Source organism: Ambystoma mexicanum, chromosome 11 (genome assembly GCF_040938575.1).
Source record: "Ambystoma mexicanum isolate Mex_15411 chromosome 11, UKY_AmexF1_1, whole genome shotgun sequence".
NCBI lineage: Eukaryota > Metazoa > Chordata > Amphibia > Caudata > Ambystomatidae > Ambystoma > Ambystoma mexicanum.
Window position 1 is genome coordinate 1,251,191,114 of NC_090934.1, and position 12,428 is coordinate 1,251,203,541.

Sequence of the window (12,428 nt, forward strand, 5' to 3'; positions counted from 1 at the left end):
GCACATCAACGTGTAGGAGCTGCGGGCAGTGTTTTGGGCCCTCAAGTCTTTCCTTCTTTCCCTCAAGGGCAAGGTGGTGCGGGTCTTCTTCACAGACAAAACCACCACAATGTTTTACATCAGGAAGCAGGGGGGGGCACCAGATCCCCGGCGCTCTCCAAAGAAGCGCAGGACCTATGGCACTAGGCCGTCGCCCAGGGGATGTTCCTCATCCCATTTCATCTGGCAGGAGTGAAGAACACAGTCGCTGATTCGCTCAGCAGGGAGCTGCGCTCTTGCCATGAGTAGGAGCTTCGGCAGGACCAAGTGGATCACACCTGTTCCACAAATGGGGCAATCCCCAGATCAATCTATTTGTGACAGCACCTCACACCAAGTGTCGGAGGTTCACCAGCAGGTTTCCCCAGCCGGGGAGCATGGGGCGCGCATTCTCATTCCCCTGGGATGGCCTGTTTCTGTATGCGTTCCCTCCGTTGCATTAGAGTTCGGGGTTAAGACCTCCCAGCGGATTGCAAGGAGGTGGTTGCCAAGGCCAGAGCATCCTCTACTCTTAAATGCTACGGAAATAAATGGAAGAGGTTCGCCATGCGAGTCACGGCTCCGCAGATGCTACCGTATTTGCTGTTGTTGGCCAAAGTAGGACTGGCCAATGCTTCCATCAAAGTTCATCTGGCGGCTTTCTCCCGCTACACCAGATCTCCAGGACAGGCATCGTCGTGGTCACACCGTCTGGTTAAGGAGTTTGTCAAGGGACAGTTTTGTTTGCTCCCGCCGGTGAGGGCTCCAGCCCCAGCGTGGGAACTCAATGTGGTGCTGACTAGGCTCATGGGCCCTCCATTCGAACCTATGCAGACAGTTCCACTGAAGCTCTTGTCGAAGAAGACAGCGTTCCTCGTGGCCATCACATCTGCACGAGTGGGTGAGATTCAGGCCCTGTCCTGTAAGCCACCTTATTTGACTTTTCATGACACAAGGGTGGTGTTGCCGACGCATCCCTCCTTCCTGCCCAAGGTGCCGTCGGACTTTCATCTAAAGGAGCCCTTGGTGTTGCCTGTATTTTTTCCGCCACCTTCATCACCGGCCGAAACGACTTTGCACCTGTTGGATGTGGCTAGAGTACTGAAGTTCTATGTGGACCGCACAAAAAGTTTCCAGAAGACTTCACAACTGTTCGTGAACTTTGGCCATGTGGACCATGGGAAGGCCCTCTCCAAGGCTTCCATTTCCAGGTGGCTCTCCGGCTGCATCACCCATTGTCACCGGTTGGCAAACCAACGGTTGCCTGCCCATCCGAGAGCCCATTCGACCAGAGCGATCGCTGCAACTACGGTGTTCCTGTCTGGTGTGCCCCTGCTGGAAATCTGCAGGGCGGCTACGTGGAGGTTGAGAGTCAGCCAGGCAGTGCTGCACAACATGTTTGCTTGAAGGTGAGCCTGGTGAGGAGGTAAGAGATGCTTATGTTGAGTCTTTGCCACATCCAGTGGTTGTGCATGTTTGTACTGCTATGTATTCTTTATTCATGAGCATGTGAATCCATGCCAGACCCCATGCTGGAGAAGGAACAAGTTACTTACCTATAACTGCTGTTCTCCAGCATGGGTCTGGCATGGATTCACATGCAAACCCTCCCACCTACCCCTCTGTGGCTCTTCTCTTGGTCTTACTGCCACTTTACGTGCTACCAAATTTTAAGATGTCCCCCAGAGGAGGGGCTAAGGTAGAGAGGGGTTATTGGCTGGGGGCAGTTTAACCCAGAGCTCAGTGATTGGTTGTGTTAGGAGAAAGACAGTTCAGAAATGAAACAAACTGATTTTTTCTTTACCGAGGATTCCCAGCCTGATGACGGGGAATATTCATGAGCATATGAATCCATGCCAGACCCATGCTGGAGAACAGTTACAGGTAAGTAACTTGTTCCTTCAAACAATTGCTTATTGTATCTTGCCTGTAGATCAAGATTAATTGTGTGTACACTTCTTATAACAGGACAGATGCCATCTTGCATTATATTGGTTAATTTCTTCTGTTTTATCTTTTTAAAGTGCTCTGCAAGGTGTTTATAATCCCGGTCTTTACACTTCTCAAATTCACACAGCATCAAGAATCTTACTTAAGATTTTTGCATTTTAAACTAAATCCTCTTTTTCTTGGCGCTGAAACAAACCCAAATAAAAGTCTTTACCAGTCGAGCGTCTGGATGATGATGGATGATCTGTCTGCATTACTATAAACGTGTGTAGACAGCTAAACTAAAAGGGACACACCCATATCACAGCTCATAAAACACATTTATCACAGCAAAGGGGACCCGTTTACCAAATGTTACACATATTACAAAAGCTAAAAACATTACAATTGAAGATTTCCATTTTTTGGCAAACTTCAATAATATTAACAATTAGACGAACTAATCTGCACCTATCGATAATACCCTCTCGCTATAGAGGACAGTGGTGTAACGCCTTTCCAAAAGTGATGAGGTGAATTCTGAAACTATAAAAAGAGCCAGTATTCAACACGTTATGCTTTACAGTTAGAAAAAGACGAGAGAAAAGAAAATCTGATATTGTTTAAAAACAAATATGCATTCAGAGTGAGATTTCCTCTATTAATATGAATAGATTATGAGTGTGCACAGAATAAACTACTTTCATTAGAGTAAAATCAATAAACAAGAAGAATTTGCAATGATTCAGGCATGTTTTCCATAGTTGTCATCGTGTTTCTCAATACGTTTTTGTTTAAGTATCACAGGACCAAATTAATGCTGCTTTCATTTGCTGGCCTTTTTTTCTCACGGGACATTCATGATGTCTCTAGAAATCAAAACACAAAAGAGCAAGATAGAATGACTGTGCATTCTTGAACTGTATGTGAATCGAAAAAAATGTCATTAGACATTACCGTTGGCTGGAATACAGCTCATGTGTCTATGTTCTAAGATCGCTTATAGTTTCGGGAACACCTTTAACTCGATGCTACAATGAAAAATAAAACATTAAATGTGTTTTTCTTTACGCTTCATGTCAGACTCCAGTCTCAAGTGTAGTACCGAGACTGGGTACCAAACCCATGCTGCTCAGTATAGCCTTGTTTATAAGACTGGATTGTTGCCCCTGGCTATTCTCCAAAAGAAGAAAGAAAAAAGGTTAATCTTAAAGAAAAGCTCATGAAACTTGGAGGATTGACAGCTTTCTCACGTGAGAAAATACATCCTTGCGTGATTGAAGATTATCAATGTCGCCCAAAAATGTATTGATTAAAAATGCAAACAGTCGACTTCAGGAAAGCTACATATGGGCTAAGGGGCTTTGCAACAACCTGAACCAAATCTTTCTAGTTGGAACTCTTCAAATGATAGCTCAGATGAGGACAATATACATAGTATCTCCTTTAGACCAGAGAGAAGGGATACAATTTCCAAGAATGGCCAGCAAGACATTCATTTTTTTCTTTTTTTTTTTTTTTATAGACAAGAGGTTGCAGCCTTTCTGGGATGACGGAACTCCCCCACCGAATTACCCAGAGCAGCCCTTTAGTGGTAACCTGCCCAAAAACACTTTCTAAAATTGAAATTCAATTAATTTAAAACTAGGACTGAAATAATGCAATTGGTCTCGGAGATCAGGAAAGAGCGAACATTTCGGGAATGCACAAATTGAAGAGTAAACAGTGCGACTACATACCCTCTCCAAAATGTACCTACCTCTACAGTTGATATCAACAGACGGCATCATATTTGAAAAGGAATCAATAAAGGACCTAGAGAATAATGGAAAGCAAATGACGGTTCCATTTTACAACTTCAATAAGAAAAGCCTGGAAGGCCTATTGTTTTAGGAACAAGGCCCATTTAGGAACCACTATCGCAATTTATAGATTTCGTCTTAAAGGACAAAATAACATGAATGCGTTCATATGTCAAAGACGCAATGGCTATGTACAATCTGGCAAAACAAAATCTACATTTTCAAACAGGACAGATATTCTTAGTGACTCTTACAGGTTATGGAAATGGTTCTGTCTGAACATTCCATTCTACCTGGCATAGCGACGACCTTTAAACTCCAGCTAGCAGGATTGGAAATTACCAAATATGTTTTCCATATGCAAATGACTTATATTCACAAATGTCCAGTAAAGTCATGGGAGCTACTTTGCATGAGCATAATGAACGTATACGTAGAGGATTCAGAAAAACATGTGTATGCAGAAGATAATCTGTTAAGTTAAAATTGTGGTCTGGGCTTCGTACATTAATGATATGTGGAATGGGGATGCAGATTCCTTGAATGTATTCATGGGTTGGCTTAATAGAATTGTTTCTTACGGTTCACCCAGTCATGCACAAATTAAGATTGTTTATATGTCTTGATCTTAAAGCAAACAATGGGATTAGCAGCACTACAATATTTACAAAGCCAACAGATATTAAGTCCCTACTACACTATACCAATTACCATCCCAAATCGGCACGTGGCAACTGATCATAGCTTACTATTCAGACAGTATCTACTTTATTAAACTGCACAATTACCATTGAATTCGATCAATAATCCTTAGATAACATCTAGGTTACCAGCACAAGCGTATATTGAAATAATGCTCAACAGGCATGTAAAACTGCACAAAACCTCCCCAGCAACATCACTTTACAGCAACATTTACAAAGCCAAGCCAAAACAAAGGGTTACTGCAGCCCTGAGTAACTCTCAGGGAATTGTACCATTGAAAAACAAAGCTCTGTTATAAAAAGACACAATCTTCATAATTTGGTTCACATAGTAGGCGACTCAAATAAAAGGGACGGACAAATTACATTATGAATTCATGCACTACCTTTGGGTCACTTAGCATGTCGAGTGTCTTTTGTCCCAAAACTAGGTGTTACATACAATTTGACATTGGTCTAATACAACCTTGGATCCAAAGAAGTTTGGCTTACTACAATACCTTTGATGTTGTTGACTTAACATGTTCCTGCAAAAAAAAATATGTAGGCATGACAAACAGAGCAGTGAAACAAACAAAAAGGAATTACTGAATGCAAATTCCCTATTAGAATGGGTACACAAGGCACATCAGTTAATCGTTTTGGAGTATGTATCTATTATTTTTTAATGAAACTGTTCTTTCTTTTTCGAATTTGTAAACATATTTTTGTATGTGTAGAATTGTGAAAAGTCTAATGTATGACTAAACACAATAATACAATTTTAAAAAGGAACATTATCTATCACAGGGCTGAGCAACCTCAACTGGCGATTCTCAAAAAAAGAAGAAAATCCACCTAGAGGTGGTATCATAAGCCAGATATTGTTCCAACAGGAACACTGGATTTTTCATTTAAACACTTAATATCAGTTTAAATAATGAAACCGTGGTCCCACCTGGCAATATCTAGCTAAAATTGAAATTATGGCTTCAGTGACATTCAATTCTCCTTGTTATCTGAACGACTGGTATCCATGCACCGCCATGTTAGACTATCACTAATGAAGAAACAATTAAGTAATTTTTAGGAAGCTCAAACTGCATCAGGTAAATTTCAGCATAACTGGCCACAAGTGGAACAATACTATAACTCTTTTAAATACAAAGAAATTTAAGTTGTATTCCATCTGGAATTTGTACATGCATGTGATAAAAATGTGCATTCCAAAATGCACAAAGGTAGGGGTTCTTGAATGAGCAGTGTGTAATGGCATCATCACACATGCAATAACGTCTCAACAGGCACAGGTATAAATAAGATAGAAAACGGCAGATGTAAGGCATCATGAAGAATGATAGACAAGTTTCAAAGTTCAAACAAAAAATGGTTTATTAACTTGTAAACTACGGAAAGTCTGAGTCCGTAAGTTCAATTGAAAAGTCTCTCTGTGTCCAAAACCTATACTTGCCCTCACAACTAAAGCTAAACAGTGTGTAGCAATGTCAATGATAAAATAAATAGTGTTCCAAATCAAGTTATGAGCTTCTTCCAGCTTCTGGCTTACTTTCCAGCTCCCCTTCCCCAAATTCAAGATAGTGCCATAAAGCCTTGGCGTTCCCTTCCGCAAGAAGTTAACAGTTCCAAAAAGGGCCTCAATGTCCCTTTCCTCTAGATAGCAACACATTTCATTAAGTCTCAGGTTTCCCTTCCCCAAAACTTCAGCTTGACAACTTGTCTCAATGTTCAAAACCAATTCCAGGTCAACTTTACACTCCTAATTTCTTGTCAATTCATACAGACTGCCTTCCTTCTGTGTCACTTCAGCAATCTTTTTCATTTATTTGCTTTGATTCTCTGTACATTTCTGTAGCTTTCACAGATGGGGTATCCCCAGTCTAGATGTAGTTGTCGGACCACACAGTCCACCCATTACAGGTCACACAACCGGTAACGCTATGGTTTCTTGCTCACACAGGTTCTTCTGTACCTGTGTGCTGGTTAACATTCACTTGGCTTTCTCTTTTGCCAGCCTTTTGGCTTTGACACAATGTGTTTTCTCATACAGTTCACTTTGGGGTGCTCCTGTTCCTTACACCACATTGCTTTCATACACTTCAGCAATATTTCATACTTGCTTTTCACTGTATTTCATGCAATTCGCTCTTGGCCTTCAATTCACTATACAGGTAATTCACACAAACTCATCTGTTCTTAGCGTTGTCACAAGCTTTCATTTAGTTCGGTATTCAATTGTTTGGATCTTTTATTCTGCTGCTTACAGTTTTTTGTCCGTTTTATTCCTCACAACCCACTGCTTTGCGTTCATTATACCTTGCCCATCATTTTTCATTAATTCTGCATGTAATTTGGCTTCCTAACAGCCGCCAGGAGCGCCCCGGTTTGAGTGCTCTCTCTTTTCCACTTACACCAGCTGCTGTCATTGCTTCTGCCGATACGTTTTCTATGGATTGTGAGCCCCGCTCGCACTTCGCCTTCTCGCTGTGGGTTGCCGGCAGCAGCGCCGCTTGCATCCCGCAGACGCTGCCAGTAAATTGCAGCATTTGGATCTCTGTAGTGCCCGTAGCACCTGCTGCTGACACCCCACCAAGGAGGCTCCCACCTCTGTGGTCCTCTCGCGGCCCGTCCGGGCCTCAGCTCCTTGGGGATCTCTGCCGGCAACCTGGCTGTCCAGCAGGACCCAACATGGCCGCCTCCTTCTGCACAGGATTCTTCCCTCATGCCTACAACGCCCGGCCCGGCTTCTGTCCTGCTGGTCTCTCTTTCTGTCTTGTCTGCCCCACCTTTTATACAAATGCAACCCATTAACAGGTTGCAAGTTTGAGTCCTTAGGCCCAATTGCCTGACCATAATTAGTGGAGCACTTTGGACATGCCTGACCCTTACAACAGTCTGCATTGCTCTTCCTCGTCTCAGGACTAGAGTGGTGAAATGACATGTAAGTCTGCACTACTCCTATTCGCCTCTTCCTCGGCTTATTACTATAATGGTTTGAATGAGGGGAAATGAGGGAAGAGGATTTACAACAGCCTAGGGGGAGGGTGGAGTTGGTTCTCACCAGGAAAAGGGGGATACCATGTCTCACTGGTTCTATGCCATTCCATCGCCCACTTTTGTCACAGCTTTTCTTGCATCAAATGTTTTTGTTGGGGGGGGGGGGGGTTACTCACCCAAACCCCCTTCACACCTACTTACAAACGAGTCCCCACAAAACCCCCCTACACCTTAAATCCCTTTATCCAACCCCCAGCATATTTTTGGATGTTTTTCTGCAATAATAAATAGGCAGCAAAAAATGCAGTGAAAAAATAAACGGCCGATGAATGGACGTCGTACCGTTTCACCTGCGGACCTCTCCTTCACCCTGTTCCTAGTGTTCCAATATTGATGATATATTCTGGTTTTATACCAGGCAGAGGGAAAAGGTTAGCAGTATCCCATAAATGCGGCTGGGACTGAAGGTTTATCTGGAAATGGGGGGCTACCGAATCTCACCCAAGGACGTCACCCGTACCATTCCCCAAATCTCCCCTATCCAGGTGATACTCCCTCGCATCTCCACCCCCAGGGTCGGGATCCAAAGGTGATGTCACTTCCCTGGCCAACTGAGCTGAGGATGATGGGGAGAAAAAAGTGAGGATGCCCTCAGGTTCCTCACATAGCCCTCTTTTTCAGCATATGAAAGACAAAGCAAAGTAGAGATGGAGATTGCCCATAAAAGAGGTAAAAATTATAAGTTACTCACCGTAGTGACTAACATACTCTTAGTCCATAGTCCCCTTTCCTCCATAGTGTATGGGCGTCCCTTCCAAGGAACAGGAGACAGAACCTTTTTCACCAGAAAAAACCTTCTTCCCCTTTAAATTTAGAGGCACGCTATGGCGCGGCCCAGGGAGCATGCACTACCCTGATTCCGCCCTCCGGCGCCACACCTCAGTCCCCATTGACGCGTCGACAGATTTAACATTGCCTAATGACACCGGTATTATTAGGGAGGAGGTTGATGGGACCTATGGAGGAAAGGGGACTATGGACTAAGAGTATGCTAGTCACTACTGTGAGTAACTTATAATTACTCTTAAGTCCAGCCCCCTTTCATCCATACTCTATGGGCGATTGCAACCGATTGTAGCCCCAGGGTGGCGAGGAGACCTTCCTTAAGCAAATAGGTTCCCAAGAATCGCCTGTCCGAAATCTGCATCAGCTCTAGAGACGGCATCCAAACAGTAATGCTTGCAGAAAGCCAAGAGAGAGGCCGAAGTTGCCGCTATGCTTATGACTTGCCAAGGGACATGGCGCTGGAATGCGATGGCCGTTGCCTTGGCCCTGACTGCGTGGGAATGCATGTTGGCCGGGAGCAGCTTGTGCTGGCCCTCATACGCTTCTTTGATGGCAGATACCATCCAGTGGGATATGGAAGCCTTAGAGGCCTGATAGCCTGGCCTCGAGACGCCGAACGTGACAAACAGGGTGTCCGACTTGTGGAAGCCCTTGGTCCTGTCCAAGTAGAATTTTAGAGCACGCCTGACATCCAGGCAGTGCAGGACCCTCTGGTGCTTCGTCCTTTGGATCGGGAAAGAATGTAGGGAGGACAATTTCCTCGTTTAAGTGAAAGGCAGATGGAACCTTGGGCAGAAATGCCGGGTGCGTCTGCATGACTACCTTGTCCCTGTGAATCTTGCTGACTCTGCAATGTTTCTTGATGATAGGGTTGGAGGAGGAAAAAATGCCTTCCTCCGATTTCCTGTAAGCCCTAATGGCTGCAAGGTATGCATGGCAGGTGTCGACCTGTAAGCCCGAGAGGGCGAGGTGCGCCGAAAAGGAGAGCACGTCGTCCAAATTGGAGGTCAAGGGGTCCATTCCCCTGGAGTCTGCCCAGTGGCAGAACCTGTTCCATCTGCTCTTGTGCTGGGCCCTGGTGGCTTTGCTACTGGCACCCTGCATGATCTCCAGATTGGCCTGAGAGAGGCTAAGGTGCCGAAGCATTACCTGCCCAGGTACCACGCGGTGCGACTCCTTGATCTTGCAAATTACCCTGTGGCTCAGGGGAGTGGGTGGAAAGGCGTAGGCCCTCATGCCGGTCCACTGGAGGTGAAATGCATTGGCCAGAGAGCCGGGCCCTGACCCTGCCAGGATGCGAACTGGGGGCACATCTTGTTGTGCCAGGTGGCAAAGAGATCCACTTGGGGGTGACCCCACTTGTTAAAGATCTCCTGAATAACAAGGTTGTTTAGCTGCCACACGTTATTGTCTGCTCCCAGTCCACTGAGCATGTCTGCCTCCAGGTTAGATTCCCTCAGGAAGTGGACTGCCGAGAGGAAAATTTCGTTTTCCAGGGCCCATTCCCACATGCTGATCGCCAGTCTACACAGAGGAGGGGATCTGGTGCCTACCTGCTGGTTGACGTAGTACATGCTTGTCGAGTTGTCTGTCTGGATGAGGACAACCTTGGCCTTGAGAAGTGTTAGGAATGCACTGAGCGCTAGCCAGATGGCATTCAGCTCCACCCAATTGATGTGGTATTCGAGTCCAGGTGCCGTGGACCGAGAGGTCGTCCAAGGTGGCTCCCCAGCCCTCGAGCGAGGAGTCTGTGGTGATGGTGGCCTGCGGAGAGGGTGTCCGGAAGGGCTTGCCTGTCCGTAGGTTGCAGTCCATGGACCACCAAGTTAGGTCCGGGTGGAAGTATGGAGGAACGCTCATCTCGGATTGCGAGCCCCGCTCCTGACTCCATGAGGCCGCGAAGTGCAGCTGAATCCTTCTCATCCTTAGTTTCATGTGTGGCACGGCTAATAGAACTGCCGCTAGTAGACCCAGGAGATGTTGGTACCACCATGCCACGGTCACCTCTCTGCTGAAGAAGTGGACAGGGGCCCTCTTGAGGGCCGAGATTTTGTCTTCCGACGGGAAAACTCTTTGAGCACGTGTCCCAAATGAGTCCCAGGAATGTCAGTCTGTGTAGGGAGTAGCTGTGACTTCTTGAGGTTGAGCGAGAAGCCCAGGTCCAGCAGTGTGTTCATAAGGGCATGGCAAGAGTGGTGAACCTTCTTCCGGAGATGTAGCCCTGACGAGCCAGTCGTCGAGGTATGGGTAGATGTGGAGGCCCACAGCGTTCATGAGTCTGGTAAAGACCCTGGGGGTCGAGTTGAGGCCAAACGGGAGGACTTTGTATTGGATATGGTAGTCCATGATCCTGAACCGTAGGAAATAACGATGGCGCTGCTAAATCGGGATGTGTAGGTATGCGTCCTTCAGGTCCAGAGAGCACATCCAATCTCCCCTATCCAATGTGTCTGCTATAAAAGCTGGCGTAACGATCTTGAATTTTTACAGGGGTAAGGAGAGGTTGAAAAGGTCCAGCACAACTCTCAGGACCGCCTAGTTCTTCTGCTGAATGGCGAAAATCCTGGAGTAGTAGCCAAAGCCTCACTGGGAGGCTGGAACTTCCTCCACTGCCTGGCTCTCTATGAGCGACCGGATATCTGCCAAATGAGTTGCTGTCCCAACCTGTGGGAGTGGAGGGCAGGAGGAAGGAGAGGCTGGGATAGGAAGGCAGTACCCAGTGGATACTACGGAGAGGATCCAGGGGTCCACAAAATTCCGGCACCAGAATTGTGCATGGAGAGCAAGCCTGCCCCCCACCGGAGACACGTTGACCCAAAGGGGCGTGTCATGCCTTCTTTCCCTCGGAGGCTGAGGAGGGGGACTAGAAACAGCCCTTACTCCCTCCACCCCCTTTTGTTGTTTGCGGCGGATCTGAGACGGCTGCCTGGATCTGCGTTCCTGGAAGCCACAGAACCCGCCATATGTATGACTCCCTCTCCGAGCGTTGCTGAGATTGGGTGTACGATTTGGGCGTGGTCTTTGTAAGAATGGATAAAGACTTTGCCGTTTGTGAGCTGTTCTTTTTGTCCAGTTCTTTGTCCGTAGAGGAGTGGAAGAGGTCTCCACCCCCAGCCCCCGAACAGAAGATCTAGAATGCGCTCCTGGACATCAGGGTTGAATTTTGTTGCCCGGAGCCAGGCTGTTCTCCTCATGTCTGTGGCAATGCAGATGGCACGGCCTTAGGTATCGATATGCGCCACTGTGGGTTCCATGAGGTAATGCGCTACGAGCTTGGCTTCCACTAGCCCCGCTTTAAAGCAAGATTGGCATTGGGTGGGGAGTTCTGGGAGGAAGTCTGCAATTTCCCGCCATAAGCATTGGTTGGCGGCCGCCAGCATGGCATCTGCATTGGCCTGACGCAGGTGCAAGGAGGCTTTGGAGTAGATCTTCTTGCCGTGCGCCTCCAAGATCTTCTCCTCCTTGCCTAGCAGCGCCGCAGAGGAGAAGGCTGAGGACGACTGAGGCTTTGAGTATAGTGATACGGCAGCGATCACAGAGGAGTGTGGCTGAGGATGGGTCGAGAGCAAGAGTGCATCTCCCTCCATCTGCCTGTACTTGGCGTCCAGGTTGACTGGTTGGACTGACTGGGGCTTGAGCCAACCCTTCTCGGCCAGGGAGACTACATCGGTTTGCAGTGGAATCCCCGTCCTCAGGTTGGGGGAGGCCCAGGTACTCCACCAGGCCAGCAAGACGTTCATGGAAAGCCCTGGCTGAGGATGGCGTGTCCGGATCCTCCTCCTCGTCCATATCCTGCGTATCTGGAGGATCTTGTGGAGGAGGGGTAGATGGTGTCAGAGGCTGGGGTACAGGGACCTCAGCCGGAGGCTGAGGAGGTGGAATTGGCTGTGGAGCCTGCTGCACTGTGGCCTGGGGGCCCGATGAAGGAGTCTGTGGTGCCTCTAGCATGGCAGGGAGGACTTCCCTGATTGCATCCTTGATGATAACCCCCATCTGAGGAGACCTCATGAGGCCAAGAAACTTCTCGAAGAGCACCTCCTCGCTGGCCCAAGAGGTGGCAGGGGTACAGACGTGGTAGCGGGGGTCTGCTGCAGCCACTGCATACACTGTCCATATGGACGCACGGGAAAGTTGC